The sequence below is a fragment of the Pseudorca crassidens genome, chromosome 3, assembly GCF_039906515.1.
Source record: "Pseudorca crassidens isolate mPseCra1 chromosome 3, mPseCra1.hap1, whole genome shotgun sequence".
NCBI classification, from domain to species: domain Eukaryota; kingdom Metazoa; phylum Chordata; class Mammalia; order Artiodactyla; family Delphinidae; genus Pseudorca; species Pseudorca crassidens.
Window position 1 is genome coordinate 135,624,623 of NC_090298.1, and position 12,433 is coordinate 135,637,055.

General features: G+C 43.2%; 1 protein-coding gene across 6 annotated transcripts in view; it reads left to right on the forward strand.

The window, feature by feature from the left end:
• The window catches only part of PGBD2 (piggyBac transposable element derived 2), a 29,809-nt gene that overhangs the window by 303 nt on the left and 17,073 nt on the right, over nt 1-12,433 (forward strand). For 2 of the 6 annotated variants that reach the window (XM_067732446.1, XM_067732450.1), the window contains exon 1: nt 4-132. The exons of 1 other annotated variant lie outside the window; for it this stretch is intronic. The gene's annotated coding sequence lies outside the window, so the exon portion shown is untranslated. Of the gene's footprint in view, nt 1-3; nt 258-12,433 lie in introns of those variants that run through there. 3 more of the 6 variants (XM_067732445.1, XM_067732449.1, XM_067732447.1) reach the window with 3 other exon arrangements.

The window sequence follows — 12,433 nt, forward strand, 5'->3', positions numbered from 1 at the left end:
GGAACCGAGCGCTCTCGTGCCGGACGTTGCGCGGCCGCGACGCCCGACGCCGGCGGGGCAGCGGCGCTCTGGGCTCTGCGCTGCCGGTGGTATCTGGCGCGAACCCACGAGGTTTCGGTCCGTTCGGCGCAGGTAGGCGTCGTCCTGCTTGCACCGCCTACTGGGCCCCTCTTGGTTGTGGGAGCGGCGCGCCCTGGCGTTGCGTTTTCTCAACGGTGCCCGAGGCGTTGGCCTTCGCTGCCGCGGGCGGACTACGGGTAGGTGGGACCAGGACAGGGACAATGGACCTCCGGGCGCGGAACTCAGAGGGCCGCACGGGGGCGCTCTCGCCGCGGGACGGGGAGGCTGGGCTGGGACCGGGGAGGACTCAGCTGGGGCGGATTGGGCTTGGGGGCGGGAGACTTTGGGCGAGGCCGGGCTGTGGGCGGGACCGGGGCCTGCTAAACGCAGGATGTACTAAGGGAGGAGTGGCTGGGACCCTTGGTAGGAATCGGGGGCGGGCCCGGGCTGGAGGCCGGACGGACTGTGGGCGGAGCTGGGGCTGGGTCAGGCTGACGCGGGGCAGATTGGGGGCGGCGTGGGCGGACATCTGTGGGCGGGGTGGGTGGGGGGGCGGCTCCCACGCCACGCCCCTTAGGGGGAGAGGCTACTCCGCGCGGGGCGCGCTGGGTGCAGGGCATTTCTGGCATTCATAGTTTTTGCCTGCTTCTGGGATCGCCGACGTTGCATAGGGTCTTTGTTTTCCCCTTTTCCCCCTTTTTGTTTGGTATTGAGATGGGTAGGAGAAGAAGGAGGAGGACTCCGTTTCACAAAGGCCATTCCTGAGCTGTGGTACACCTGGCTTAGCTTTGAGGCATTTACGTTTATAAAATGTCTTATTAAAAAAATTTTTCTTTGAAGTAACTTAAGAATTTGAAAAAAGTTTTAAAACTAGTACAAAGAATTCCCACATTCTAATCACCTAGGTTCCCCAAATGTTAACATCTTATTTAACAGAACAATTAGCAAAACCAGGACACCTACCATCTACAGGCCTTATTCAGATTCTTTTCGCTCTTCTTGTCCATTTCCTTTTTGTGGTATAGGATACAAGTCAGGATTTAGATGCATTTAGTTGTCGTGTCTCATTGGAAAAATTTATATTTTAAACAGTAGAAGCCCCCTTACCTCCAAGATCCTTCAGAGTGGCCCTTGGGACCACCAGATCTCAAATCAAAGAGGCTTTTCTTCTTGGATGCCAGGGCCAGTTGAGAACGTCCAGTTGAGCCTTCCGGCAGCTTTGGCATAGGTGGTCACCTCTGTCCCTTGACCCATCTGGCCCTTGGCTGCTCAGCCTCTCCTACTTCTCCTCCTACTTCTCAAGTCAACCTCCTCCCTCAGATCTCCGCAGATGCCCTCCTTGGCCAGCTTCTCTTTCAGTGTGGGCTTCCTTGCATGATCTCTTGTGGCTTCAAGGATTCTTGTGGCTTTGAGCATTCCATAAATCTTCAGAAAACTCACTTGTTTATCACTTCAGCCCAGGCCATTTCTCGATCTCAGACCCACAGGGATTGTGGCCTATCGCTACCTTTCTGGGTTATCTCAAAAGCATTTCCAGGGGCTTCCCTGGTGGCGCAGTGGTTGAGAGTCCGCCTGCCGATGCAGGGAACACGGGTTCGTGCCCCGGTCCGCGAGGATCCCACATACCGCCGAGCGGCTGGGCCCGTGAGCCATGGCCACTGAGCCTTCGCATCCGAAGCCTGTGCTCCGCAACAGGAGAGGCCACAACAGTGAGAGGCCCGCGTACTGCAAAAAAAAAAAAAAAAAAAAAAGCATTTCCATTCCAATATGCGCAAAACACAGCTCCAAGTCACCCACTTCTAGTCCACTGTATCAATTGGGTCTCCACTGATAGACATTTCCTATGCAGAGTTTCAGAGAATCTTAGAGAATGCATTTTGGTTAGGGGCAATCAAATATTAAGAGTTCCTAGTACTTTTTTAAATAGCTGTCTTAAAGCCAGAAAGTGAAGATGAAGATGAAGGCCTGCTACAGGATGAGGAGGATGCCCTGCAGTATGGCCATTTTCTTAGCAGCACAAGTTGTTCAGTTCAGCAAGTATTTATTGGGTGCCTGTTGTATGCCAGGAGCTGTGTTGGCTTCTGGGGATACAGAGATGAATAAATTCTGCACCCACCCTGCCATCAGAGGGCATGTGGTGGGGTCATGTGTTGTAATTGAGGTGAAATCTGTGATAGAGGAAGCCTCAACTTGGAGAAGGAGGTTGCAGGACGTGAGTTGGCCTGAGCCTAGGTGGGAGAAGGCTGGGGACCCAGCTGTTAGGGGCCTTGACCTATTTCCAGGGCTCGTGGGATTGTGACCTCGGGAAGTTCTCCCTAGGCTATGATTATGGGCTGGCGTGGGAATGACTGGTTGGGGGCTGTCACTGAATGTTGGTGAGTGGATAAGGGTCAGCCTAGGGTACAGTAGAGGAAAAGGTGATGAGATGAGCTGCTGAGAGTGGTGTGACTGTGAAATGGTAACACAGGTCATACTCTCTGACCCAAACCCAACCAGACATGGGGAAAAGTCAGAATGTTTGAATTTTATCAGAGTCACACTGAAGCACTCCTTAATCAAACATAGGATTTCTGTAGCAATATCTATCAATATCTATAGTAAGTAATAGAAATAGGAATTATAAAGAGCCTCAGATATTTTCAGGTTTTGCTGCCAGGCAGTTTGTTGCCCAAACTTTGAAATAATGTTCAGTTTTCACAACATTTTTGACATTTGAGAATTGTAGGTGAAGGGTTGTGGATCTGAAAAGATAGCTACCACTTGTAGAGCCAGGCCTGTTGTGTGTGCTTCACAGGCGTTGACTCTCATCCTCAACCCTACAAGGGTTGATACCATGCAGATGCCATTTTGTGGGTGAGGAGATGAGGGCATAGAGAAGGTAAGTGATTTGCCCGCAGTCACACAACTCACCCCTGTTGGCTCCATAGTCCACATTCTTACCAGACTGCATACGTGTGAATGGGAGGTTGGGGAGTTGCAGGACCAAAGTCTTTCTCCCATACCTCAGATACCTGGCATCTGCAACCAGCCTGTGTGAGTGCCAAGGAGGGTCAGAAGAGAAGGGAGGCAGGAGCCCTGTAGAGGTTGTGGTTACATACACAGATTCATTGAATGCCTGTGGGGACTCACTTCCTTGGTGCCTGGAGCTTGTGGTCTGGTTGGGCAGTGAGCTCTTCTCACAAGCTGTAGAGGAAGTTAAGTGCACTGTCAAGTGGACCAGAGGAGGACATGGGTGAGCAGAGGCACTGGGTTGACAAGCTGGGATGCAGACTAGCTGGGCTTTGAGAAAATTTAGGTAAATGATTTTATGAGGATTCTGTAAGGGATTCTTCATGAGAGACACAGACTGTTGAGTGCGGAGATGACTGTATTCTAATTTTCTTCCTCTAACTGCAAAAGATATATGTGCCCTGGAGCACCAGAGATGAATGCCTTCTGCCTGCCACTTCCATGTCACTGCAGACAGTGGTCTTCTCAAAGGACATTGAATGGGTCAATTTGATCATATTTGCTCAGGTGTGTGAGAATGTCCCTGTGCCTTTGTGAGTGCATGTATAACTGTGCAAAATATGCATTCAAAAACATATAAGATGCATAGGAACAGTTTAAAGAGTCATGAAAGAACTTTGAACACTCCACTCAGTTTAAGAAATAGAACCTTGTCAAAATCTTAGCAATTCCCTGTATGTCTGCCCCAATTGCATCTTTTCTCTTCAGAGGTAACTACTATTCTGAAGTTCCTCTTAATCATTTCCTTGCTTTTCTTTATAGTTTCACAATGTGTATGTGTCTCCAGATAATATTTTAGTTTTGTTTAACTTTTTGATCCTTATAAAATGAAACCATGTAGCAAGTTTTCTTTCTTTCTTTTTTTTTTTTTTTTGCTTATTGTCTTTTATTTGAGATCCATTCAGTCGTGTGTGTGGCTGAAGTTCTTCACTCACTTTTTCTGTGGTATTGCACTGCATCCATTCTGTTGATGGCCGTTTGGGCTGTCTCTAGTTTTTGTTACTCTAAGTAAACAGTGCTGCAGTGGACATTCTTGTCCTGGTCTCCTGGTGCACAGATGAAGTAGTTCTCAAACAGGGGTGAGGGAGGTGAGGTGAGATAGGGGTAAGGGAAGAAAGGGAAACACTTTTGGTTGTTATAACTGGGAGGTGGTGTGCTCCTTGTCTCTAGTGGGTAGAGGCCAGGCACACTGCTAAACATACTACAATGCACAGGACAGCCTTCCCATCTCCTCCTCTCCCACGCACCAAAGAATTGTCCGACTCCTAATGCGCGTGTCGAGGCTGAGAACCCCTGCTCTAGGGTAAATACCTGGGGTGGACTGCTGGGTGCGTGGGTTTGTGCATGTTCAACTTTAGTAGATACTAGCATACTGTTTACACTCCTTTCAGCAGTATGTGGCCTCTTGCATTACTCATTGTCCTTTTCAACACTTGATAATCTCTGCCTTTAAAATTTTTGCCAACTTGGTGTCTGTGAAATGGTATCTGATTGTGGTTTTAATTTCATTTCCTGAACAGTAATGAGATTGAGCATCTTTTCATGTCGGTCTTCTTTTTGTATTTCCTTTGAGAAGTGCCTCCTGATACCATTTTGCCCATTTTCCTGTTGTGTTATTTGTGTTTTTCTTAATTGTGTCTGGGATTTCTTTATATATCATAGATTATTCTTACCTCCTAGATGCTAATCCCTTATATTTGTTGCAGATAACTTCTCCCATTTTTGAGTTTATTCTGATGGGCTGAAAAGTTCTTAATTTAAATGTAGTAGAATTTATCAATCATTTTCTTTATGGTTAAATGCTTTTTGCTGGTTGGTTGGTTTCCTGCCAGATCCCCAGGTGGGCAGGACTTGTTCTAGGACCACACTGGAGCAGTGCTGAAACCAAGTCTCAGTGCCACTTCAGGACCCACAGCTGGCACTAAGGTTGGCAGGCCTGCTGCCAGGGGCACAGATGGGTGTTGCTGGATCCCTGGGTGAGCAGGACTGGGAGCAGGGCTAGAGCCAGGTCACAGGGCTGCTTCAGGATCTGTAGTCTGGTCCAAGGATGGTAGGCCTGTTACTAGGGGTACGGATGCATGATTCCTCCTGGGTCCCTTGTCAGATGGTTACAGGACCGTGACCAGGCAGGTCTGGAGCTGAGTCTGTAGGGAGTTGGGACTGCTTTCAGTTTGCTGGCAGAACCATGTGAGCTTGCCACCAGGGTGTGGGCCTGCCTTTTTAGAGCAGCTATCCTTGGCCTTGGGGTTCACTGGGGTTTTGCAACCTCCTATCTGGATCCCAAGGCTTTCACAAAGGCACTTTTGTCTGTAGTTGCCTTCCAAATCATTGTTTGTTTAGGGAGATGCATTCCTATTCCACCACCTTGCTAATGTCATTCCCTGTCTCCCTTTAAGTAGGATAGGTCAAACATGTCAGTTCTGTTGTTCAAGTCTCAGTAATTTTGTCTGCTTGACCATCAGTTACTGGAAGAGGTGTGCTGAAATCTCTTACTGTTACAATAGATTTGTCAATTTCTATAATTCTATTACTTTTTACTGTATTTTGAAGTTATATTGTTAGATGCATAAAGTTTAAAATTACTATATCTTTCTGATGAGTTCCACCTTTTTTCCCTGTGAAGTTACCCTCATTTTCTCTGATAATGCCTGCTTTACATTTTGTTATTTTTAATTGTAAAAAACACATGAAATAAAATTTACCATCTTAACCACTTTTAAGTGTACATTTCAGTAGTGTTAAGTATATTCACATTGTTGTGCAACTAATCTCCAGGACATTTTTATCTAACAAAACTGAGACTATACCCATTAAACATCAACTTCCCATTTTCCCCTCCACCCACTCCTGGTAACCACCATCCTACTTTCTGTTTCTATGAATTTAAATACTTTAGATACCTCATGTAAGTGGAATCATACAGTATTTGTCTTTTTGTGAGTGGTTTATTTCACTTAGCATAATGTTCTCGTTTCATCCATGTTGTAACATGTGGTAAGATTTCCTTTTAAGGCTGAATAATGTTCTATTGTAGATCTACCTATTGTAGGTTCTATGTGTAGACCACATCGTCTTTACCCATTCATCTGTAGGTGGACATGGGAGTTGCTCTCACCTCTTGGCTATTGTGAATAGTGCTGCTATGAACCTGGGTGTCTCTTTGAGACCCTGCTTTCAATTCTTTTGGTTAAATGCTCAGAAGTGGTATTGCTGGATCATATGGTAGTTCTGTTTTTAATTTTTTGAGGTACCATCATACTGTTTTACATAGTGGCTGCACCATTTTATGTTCACATTAACAGTGCACAAGGGTTCCAATTTCTCCACATCCTTACAGCATTTGTTATTTTCTGTTTTTTTTTTTTTTTGATAGTGGTCATCCTAATGGGTGTGAGGTGATAAATCATTATGCTATTGGTTTGCATTCCCCTAGTGATTAGTGATGTTGAGCATCTTTTTGTGTGCTTATTGGCCATTTGTATATCTTTAGAGAAATGACTGTTCATGTTTTTTGTCCACTTTTTAGTTGGGTTACTTTTTTTGTTGTTACTAAGATATAGGAGTTCTTTATATATTCTAGATATTAACTCCTTGTAAGATGTAATTTGCAAATATTTTCTCCCATTCCATGCATTGCCTCTCTACTTTGTTGATTATATCCTTTGATGAAGTTTTAAGTTTGATGTAGTCCCATTTGTCTGTATTAGCTTTTGTTGTCTCTGCTTTTGGTGTCATATTCAAGAAATCATTGCCAAATCCAATGTCATGAATCTTTTCCCCTATGTTTTTTTCTAAGCGTTTTATAATTTTACCTCTTACATTTAGGTCTTTGGTATGTTTTGAGTTCATTTTTGTATATGATACAAGATAAGTGTTCAACTTTATCCTTGTGCACGATATCCAGTTTTTCCAACACCATTTGTTAGGGACTGTCCTTTCCCTACTGAGTGGTCTTAGCACCCTTACCTGGCTGTATACATGAAGGTTTATTTCTGGCACTCTGCTGATTCATTGATCTATATGTCTGTCTTTAATGCCAGTACCATACTGTTTTGATTTCTGTAGCTTTGTAATATGTATTGAAATGAGGAAGTGTAAGTCTTCCAACTTTGTTCTTTTTCAAAATTGTTTTGGCCATTGGAGTTCCTTGATATAACATGTGAATTTTTAGGTGGCTTTTTCTATTTGTACCAAAAATGCCATTGGAATTTTGATAGAGATTGCATTGAATCTGTGTATTACTTTGGGTAGTATTGACATACTGTCAACATTAAGTCTTCCAGTCTATGAACCTGAGATGTCTTTACATTTTTTGGTGTTTTTTTTAAAGTGTTTTCATTAATGTTTTTTTGTCAGTTTACAACTCTTTCACCTTCTTGGTTAGGATTGTTCCTAAATATTTTATTCTTTTCAATGTTGTGGTAAATGGAATTGTTTACTTAATTTCCACTTCATATTGTTCATTGTTAGTGTATAGAAATGCAACTAAAATGAATAGATTTTAGTGTGTTACTTTTGATTCCTACAACTTTGCTGAATTTTTTATTATTTCTAACAGGTTCTTAAAAAACCTTTAGGGATTTCTACATATAAGATCATGTCATCCACAAACAGGTAATGCTATTTCTTCATTTCCAATTTGGATGCCTTTTATTTATTTATTTTTCTTGCCGAAAGGTTCTGGCTAGGACTTCTGGTATTACGTTGAGTAGAATGGCCAGAGTGGGCATCCTTATCTCGATCCTGTTGGTAGAGGAAAAGTTTTCAGTATTTCACTATTTCATACGATGTTAGTTGTGATATTTTTTCATATATGGCCTTTGTTATGTTGAGATGGTTTCCTTCTATTCCTAGTTTATTAAGTGTTTTTATCGTGAAACAGTGTTAAATCTTGTTAAATGCATTTTCTGCATCAATTAATATGAACATGTTTTATTTTACATGATTTTTACATGTTGAACTATTCTTGCATTCCAGAAATCCTACTTTGTTGTGTATAATCCTTTCAATGTGCTTTTGAATTCAGTTTGCTAGTATTTTATTGAGGATTTTTGTTCATATTTATCAAGGCTATTGGTCTTTAATTTTCTTCTAGTGTTTTTGTCCGGCTCTAGTATCAGGGTAAGGTTGGCTCAGCTATTATATTTTTCAGCTCTAGAATTTCTGTTTGGTTCTTTTTTATAGTTTCTATCTTTGTTGATATTCTTATTTTGTTCATGCATTTCCTGATTTTGTTTAGTTGTATATCTGTGTTTTCTTTTAGCTAATTGAATATCTTTAAGAAGTAGTTTTGAATTTTTCATTAAGAAATTCAGCAACCTGTTTTTCTTTTGGGTCCAGTCTGGAGTTTTATTTTGTTCCTTTGATTGGGCCATGTTTCCTTGTTTCTTTGTATACTTTGTGATCTGTTGCTGAGATTTGGCCATTTGACAAAGCAACTTCCTGTCCGGGTCGTAATGGACTGGCTTCATTTAGCAGAATACTTTCACCAATCAGCCCACCTGGAAGTTTGGGACCTCCCCATCCTTTTCTAGTGATGTATGTTCTCTGGACTTGTGTGTGTACTTTTTAACTGTCTTAATTTCTCTACACTGCTTGTCCTTATTTCTTCTCAGGAGCTTGTGATTTCTTGCTCTCCCAGACATCTGCCTGCTGAACTGCAGAATCTCTGCAGCTACTGTGCTGTGGCACCTGCCTACATTTTCAGTGTCTTCCAAACTACGCCAACATGCCTGTCAGTGCTCCAAGTCTGGTGAGACAGAAATCTGTCCCTCAGGCAGGCCCCAGGCAAACCAGAACTAGGTTTTCTCTTAGTTGCACCTAACTATACTGAGATGGGGGAGAAGCATGTGTGTGCAAAATGCCATGAACTTTTCCTACCCTTTTCAATGGAATCCCTTCTTGGTTTTCTATTGGCTTGGTTTTCCATTGGTCTCTGACCCCCGTTCCTGGGACAAGAGAGCAAGAAAAAGCAGGGGAAAGCATCAAGAGACTGGTCTTAGCAGGGTGGAAGTTTTTATATGGTTATTAAGGAATAAGGTGAATTAAGCAAATATTGATAGGGGTGAAAGAAAGGTGAAACAGAAAAGGGAGAGTCACAGGACTTGTCTCAGCAGGGTGGAAATCTTTATTTAGATGGTTGTTAGGAAGTGGGATGAAGACCACCTAGAGGAGTGGGATAGGGAGAGTGGGAGGGGGGGAGACCCAAGAGGGAAGAGATATGGGGAGACCCAAGAGGGAAGAGATATGGGGAAATATGGGGAAGTGAAGCTGATTCACTTTGTTATAAAGCAGAAACTAACACACCATTGTAAAGCACTTATACTCCAATAAAGATGTTAATTTAAAAAAATGAAAAGAAGTGGGATGAATAAAATGGACATTGATGGGGTTAAAACAAAGGTTTTAATACAGCCATACCAAAGACTGGGTGTTAGCCAAAGGGATCTCCTGCTGGTCCCCCAGCATGTAGGGGTCCCAAACAAGTCTGCTCTATTTATCCCAGTTTGGAGAAGTAAAAAGCCAGAAGGCAGAGACTACATTGAGGAACCTCGCCAGCAGTCACTTGGGGCAGTGGTTAGGCAGATTAATCAAGTTGACAGTTGACAAAAGGGCCAGGGTACCTTGGCTCAACCCTTACTAAGGACCCAAAGCCTTTTGCACATGAGTGGGTAAAATGGTCAGGGGATTGATACAGGAGTCCTACGAACTGTGGTACCAAGACCTATTGGTGAAGCCGTGACACAGGCTACAGTTAGATTTAGAGAGTATAAAAGTGTGGGTTGGGAATTCCCTGGCGGTCCAGTGGTTAGGACTTTGTGCTTTCCCTGCCAAGGGCCTGGGTTCAGTCCCTGGTCAGGGAACTACGATCCCCACAAGCCGCGTGGCACAGCCAAAAAAAAAAGTGTAAGAGTTAATAAGATTGTGAAAGTTGAAATGTTTAAACAAGCTTTATGTAAAGAAATTGTGTCTTCTTTACCTGAATGTTTTATGGGAATCGATACTGTGTTTGGCTGGGGAACACTTCCCCTACCTAATATTGTAACACAAAACCTGTTGATGTGATCCTAATGGAGGCCACAGTGAGGGTTGATAGAATTAAGATTGAAGTTTGTAGAATTGTTGTTTGAACAGGCTCTATGTGAAGTGGTTGTGTCTCTTTTTTCTGATTGTATTATGGGGATGGACGTTGTATCTGGGGGATGTTTCCCCTACCTAATATTGTAAACAGAAGGCATGTAACTCTACCCTTTGAGCAATATTAATCAGACATGATAAATAGGAACCAGTAAGGAGTGTGGAATAGAAGTTGGATTGCTGGTAGGGACAAATTCTCTGTGTGATAGCCCGTGGAGCCTAGACTGTGGTTTATGACAACAGCCTGTGAATGCCTCCCAGCGATCACTACTGGGAATTTATACTAGACAGTTTCCATTTGAAGGGCATTTACTATCTTGCCATTTGACATTATTAATTGAAGCTACCCCTATGACTGAAGGACATAAAATTATCTTAAAACCTGAAATGCTCAATGTGTAGGGTGATGTCAGAGAATCACTCTAATGGGGATGTCAGTGCCTGGAAGAATTTCATAATAAAATAGAAATGGTTTATACAGGATGATGCTGCCTGGGGAGTGCAAGGAGATACTCACGAGTAGGGGGCTTCTTTTTCTCTAGGACTGTCTCTGTAACTGTGTGAGGAGTTGCTGGATTCCTTTGTCACTTGGACACTGCCCTATAAAGAACTCTCAACTGACCAACAAAGAGTTGCTGCATTTGTGGATGACATTTAGAAGGTGAATGGACAGCATCCTATTTGGAAGGCCACCACTCTGAATTCTTCAAATCAGATTGGTGGGCTGACTTGCATGCTGTTATCCTAACAGTGATGGAAGAATTGAACGATGGTATAAGCACCTATGTTTGGTTTTTATTGATTCATGGATGCTGGCCAATAGACTGGCCATATGGTCAGGCAGGAGGGCAATGGAAACCTGGCCCATTAAAGGGATGCCCTTGTAGGGCACAGGCTTGTGGAAATTGGAGGGGTGCATTAAAGTAGAACATGTCAATGCCCATCAGAAGAACTCTTTTCCAGGTTTAGTAGGTGATTGGAATCAGCAAGCAGATACTCCTGTGTGCTCCCTTGAGATGGCCACCTGGGTCCGTGACATGTATGGACATAGGGGTCACTGCAGCAAAGTAAAGATGGGTTGAATTTCCTCATAGTCTTCTTGTACTCTCATGTACAAAACGCCAGTAAGAGAAGTTCTCTTTGTCAACGAGAGAGACAGAGATTGCACATGGCTATATGGCAGATTCCCTGGTGGGAAGGCTCTGATCATGGTTGGCATATGAGACAATGCTGGTAGCCATGGGGGGCTACAAATGGGTCCTGACACTGGGAATAGACACTGACTCTGGACAGGGCTATGCCTGCCTAATGGTAGATGAAAATGCTCAGAATACTGTGAAAGAACTGGAACAGAAGATACTATACCAATTTGGGTTGCTGACTATCATTTCTTTAGACCAAGGAACACATTTTACAGTCTGTAATGTCCAACAATGGGCAGAGAAATATTCTCCTCTGAGTACTAGTTTGATAGAAGATTGGAATGGGCATTTGAAGCATTGGTTGTCTAAAATGGAGGAAAATAAAGGCATGAAGGGCTGGCTTTACACACCTTCATGAGTGTCTACTCATATTAAACGTGAGTGGGACTAGAAGAATGTCCCCACTGGATAGATTCCTCTATTTTTCTGGTGGATCTAGGGAAGTAGGGGTGACAAAGGATGCTGATATGACTTACCTTCTTGCCAAAGGAGGAGGACGTTGGTATAATAGCTATAGTTTTTTTTTTCCTCTCTTTTTCTTCTTTTTCTTCCTCACGTCACATCACCTCAACTTTTTGTTTGTTTTTCCTACCTGATGGCAGTGGTCATGTGACCAGGGCTGCAAATACAAGTTGATTGATTCCTAAGCAAGAAACTATAACTATATTTTTAAACCTTAAGTCAGAATTCCTAAGGGCCTGATGGGGCAGAATGTGCCTTCATCCCATCTGACAAGACTGAATGCAGCTATATTGCTTGGTGGTAAAGATAGCCCACTAGTTCTGTATCTACATAACCTCACCCTCTCTAAATGGGAGTGGACTGAGGGAAGGCACTTGCTAGGCTAATATTGCTTTCTGCAACCTAGACCAGCACAATGGTTGAATCTAATGAACCTTCCAAAAATGGAAGAGTTTCGGTATAAATGAAGAGAAGGAGGAATAGTAGCTAAGGGTAAGTAGTGAATAAATGTGTTATGTAAAAAGGTAAATTCAGTATTACATTAGTACCTCAAAAGAGCTCAG